At 32.7% G+C, this 4,707-nt stretch overlaps 1 non-coding gene across 1 annotated transcript; it reads right to left on the bottom strand.

The window, feature by feature from the left end:
* Window positions 1-4,233: 4,233 nt before the first annotated feature.
* Window positions 4,234-4,301, bottom strand: TRNAA-UGC (transfer RNA alanine (anticodon UGC)). Its single transcript has one exon. It is a non-coding gene; the product is annotated as a tRNA-Ala (tRNA).
* Window positions 4,302-4,707: the final 406 nt, after the last annotated feature.

The raw sequence follows: 4,707 nt of genomic DNA, 5'->3' as shown, positions 1-4,707 counted from the left end.
AGCAGGGTAGGCAAAGGGAACGTACTGTCCCCCACTTTCTGCCGAATTTTTCGAGGTGTGTTGAGTGGGTTAACTCAACACCGGGTCTTTGTCTTGGTGCTAGAGCGAATAAATGAAAATATTGATAAATAATAATTAATTCTCCAAAGTGGGGATCGCCACCAGTCGATAGCAGTCGCGTTACATTCACACCCTTGTGCCTCTGCTCCACGACAGCCTCAATAAAAAGTTCGAAGCGAGTACATCTATAAGTTACTGTTGAAACCAGTACGTGTTGCTTGGCGAAACTGAACGCCGCCCCTTGCCTCCACATCAGAGCGAATCGAATATTAAATATTTCATTTCCTCAACTAGGAATCGATTCCCAACCAGTCACGTTAACAGTCACAGTTTGTGCCCCTGCTTAACGACTGGCCTAAATATTTGAAAAGGTATTAAAAATACAATTAATTAAATTAAATATACTACGATATATAACATTTCTAAGTAGCTTATTAATTATTTGTTGGCACAAAATGTAATTTCTCCTCATTAGGGTTACTGCAGTATCATCGTTTCATTTCAATTAAGCTTTTAATCCTATTTGCTCTCTCTGGTCTTAGTAGTCCGTTCGAAATAAATGCGGAAGTTGTTATTTATAAAAATATGGGAAATGTTCTTTACCTTAGCCAAATGGCTGGCTCCTTTGAGTCCTCAGGGTATTATGCAAAACATGTTTTTCTAAAGCTTATTGCTATATCGCACAGAGATGATGGGAAAAGTTAAAAGTTATTTTAAAAACAGTTATTTTTATTATGAAAAAATATTTTTAAACTCTTTTTTATGAGTGATACTATAAAAATGCTGACATTTTATTTGTATTTTTGTATAGGAATCTCTGACTACTCAGCTAGGATACAGCTTGAAGTTATTTTAAAAATATTTAGTCATAATTAAATAATATTTTTACATGTACAAAACAAACAAAAATGAAATATAGTAAGTATTTCATTCTGAAACTGTTATGAAATATTTTTGTTCCCCATCAACATTTATTTTTCGAGATATCATTACTCGTTTTGCTGTATTTACCCGTGAGGGTACATAGAAATAATTAAGAATATGTAATACGCTACGGCAATCCCTCTTTCTCTCTGTCGTTTTGAAACATTTTTTATGTTCACTCCACTAATACAAAATATAGTCTATGGCCTATTTCAATAAATAAACTACCCAATATAAAGAATTTTTCAATTAGAACCAATAGTTTCTGAACTCAGCGCACTTAACCAAACCAAGAAATTTACATTGTTTTGAAAAATATTTAAACTGGCTTTGAATTAAAATATAAAAGCCAGCTTAATTTTTATTATTATTGTTTCAGTATATTAGTAAAATAAACCCAGCTTTACATATAATAAATTACTGCGCTAACTGTTTGCTATAATAATAAAATATTCGCTTCGTAGTGGAAGACGGACTAAAAATCCTTTTTCATGCTCACTTCCTTTTAACATATCAGAAGGAAGCGGAGACAAGACGCGGATGTGAAACTACTCTACATTATATTATATTCACAATATATTTTATATCTTATGAATTCTGAGAAACAAAGCAGTTAATATCAAAGCTTTTATTATACTCGAAAATACTCCTAGTTTTCATATAAATTATAAAATCAGCTTCATGCATATAGCTAGGTAGGCAGAGAGAACCTAGTGTTAAGTAAAACACTTAGTTCCCCACTTTCTGCCGAATTTTAGAAGTATTGCGTGTTAACTGGCGGAACTCAACGCCGCGCTTTGCCTCGACACCAAAAAAGAACTGAAAATATTACGACCTCACCATCAGCGTTTACATTCATACGTTGTGCTCCTGCACCAGAATGGCGTCTATATATATTTTTCTAATAGTTTTAATTTTGAATTATTATTTTAAAATTGTAAAAGTAAAATATTTAGATATTACGATATTATTTTAATTGAATGAAGTACTAAAGTTTTCAGTACAAAATTTATAAATAGAAGGTCAAACTTAAATAGCCCCGAGCTTATGATGGCCTATATTTGAACCCTCCATAACTAGTTTAATAAACATCAAGATTCACATACATACATACATACATATTTATTATCTATCTATATATATATCTATATCTATATCTATATCTATATCTATATATATATATCTATATCTATATCTATATCTATATATCTATATCTATATCTATATCTATATCTATATCTATATCTATATATCTATATCTATATCTATATCTATATCTATATCTATATCTATATATCTCATTTTTTGTTCGAAAATAAATATGATAGTAAAATATATTAGGAAAAAGTTCAGAAGAACATAATATCTTGAAATATGGGATGTGGACAAATACAAGATTTAGGACAGGCTTTTAATTATTTTTATTACTGCTCCTTAAAAATTGCAGATGATAAATGTCTTTAAAACTTTGTTTTTAAGTAAATATTATTCATTGTTATAACTATAGCTCTCATTATTGTTTTATATTTCTTTTAGATTTAGGCTGTATCCCGCACTCAGCAGGGTAGACAGAGGGAACTCAGTGTTAGGACACTATGTTCCCCATTTTCCAACGAATTCTGAAGGCGGAATCGAACCCATAACCTTTCACGTCCGCAACCACACGCTTGTGCCCCTATTCCACGTGTGACCTCAATAATTTTTAATTAATTATAACTTGTGATATACATGATTTTTGACGTTTTTTTTACATATTTATCACTTGTAAATGTCGCCCGTTCGTCTGCAACGCTACCATTCAAACGAGCTGACCTTGCCACCCACCGTCTACCAACGGCGACCAGACGGCGCCTTTCACTCATAAATAAATCCTACATCTCATCTTGAAGAATCAGAGTTAAATATACTCGTATAGTGAACCATTCCAATCCAAAGCATTTTATCGATTTGATAAAAATAGAATTAGGAACTGCTTGGCCCGATGTGATACAATTTGGAAATAAATGTTCTCTATGTTTGTACATCACTCAAGGGAATGCTTTTATTTAAAGTTCTGCCGTTTTCCTATCTGATAAAGCAAAATAGCCTACTATTAGGCATAATCATGTATGACTAATAATATCAGGTATAAAGGAGTGACTGTAATGCAACGTTTGTGGGTTCAATTCCCACTCGATGGAATAAATAATTATTTAAAAATATATTCATTTCTTTGCTCTGGCACCAAGGAAAAGGCCTAGTGTTCATTTTCGCCACTCAACGCGCGAGTGTCCTAACTCTAGGTTCCCTCTGCCTACCCAGCTGATTTTTTTTATGTATATCTATCTATACTTTTATAATGTCATCCAAGCCCTTAAATAGACAAATACAAGATTATTCGTGGAACTTAATTCAACTGAACTCAATAAAAGAATGTTTTCCTTCAATTTAGTGTGAAAAAACAAAGGATTCTAATCTAGGACGAGATCATTTAACATGTAATGTAACACAGACCCCCGACCACATAATATTGGCGAGGCTGCTCGTCCGGCGCCGACCCGACATACTTGAAACTCCTGCCAACTGGTAACACCAATAATTTTTGTTTTTAATACCATAGCGCGAGGACCTTAATAAAAATAGATATGTAAAATGCTATAAATATATAAACAAGAAATAGATCAGGATATGTCTACTATTTATTATAATTTTTATGGTAACATCGTTTGTTACGGTAAATCAACAAATGTATTTAAACGTGTAGAAATTATAGTATACTAGCGACCCTCTTGCGGCTTCGTCCGCTTTTACTACTGGATTATTCATATAATGTATGTTTGCAAAGCACTTAAGATAATGTGAAAAGTAATTAAACCCTAATGCAACCCGCATTTTCGTAGTTTCAATAAGGATTTTCCAATTGTTTTACACAGCAAGGATTTTTTAGTAGGTACCGCAATTTTAAATCTGTGCTACTAATCTTTTCAAGTACTTAATAAAATATATTTAAATGACTATTTTTAGATAGTTAAATGACCATTTTTAAACGGAAGAAATTATAAACAAAAACCTACCTACTAATAACTACTACAAAAAATATGAAACCAAATATATCGCGCTGAAATAATACATTCAACTCTAATTATCCAATACGTGCAAACGCAGCTAAATCTTTGTTATTAAGAGCTTGTGGTTAATGCTGAAGAGAGTATTCTGTCCCTGATGAAAAGCAAGCACTACGTGGCTGCCTGTGAGGAAAATTAAATAGAATGCATCGGCCGGGGATCGAACCCGGGCCCGCGCGGCAGGCGAGCATTCTACCACTGAACCACCGATGCGTGTAAGGCAGGCGGGCGCGGCGGACGCATGGCGAGTTGCGAGTCGTTTCGCAGCAAGGATTTTTGATATTGTAACAACTTCTAAAGTACTTATTAAAATGAAAAACAGTAAAAGACAGTTTTGATCTACATTAAATGGCCAACGTAACTAATATACTTATTTATATACTGAGAGTAAGGGATAAGTGAAACTTGACTCGATACAGTTGATGTGTGAACGGCGTGATGTGTCAATAATTAAATGCGTTTTTCTCTAAAACTATTCGCAATTTCGAATTAGTGTAAAAATTTAAAAAGCAAATTTTATCTTTGTTTAACGTAGAAATTTAATAAAGTATTTTAAAGGATAAGGATTAATACCATTATGGTAAAATATCCCTCACAATAAAAAATATATTGAAATTAT

The sequence above is a fragment of the Heliconius melpomene genome, chromosome 4, assembly GCF_056956725.1.
Source record: "Heliconius melpomene rosina isolate 202511_hmr_F chromosome 4, ASM5695672v1, whole genome shotgun sequence".
Taxonomy (NCBI): domain Eukaryota; kingdom Metazoa; phylum Arthropoda; class Insecta; order Lepidoptera; family Nymphalidae; genus Heliconius; species Heliconius melpomene.
The sequence above is the reverse complement of the archived record's forward strand: the minus strand, read 5'-3'. Positions and strand labels throughout refer to the sequence as shown.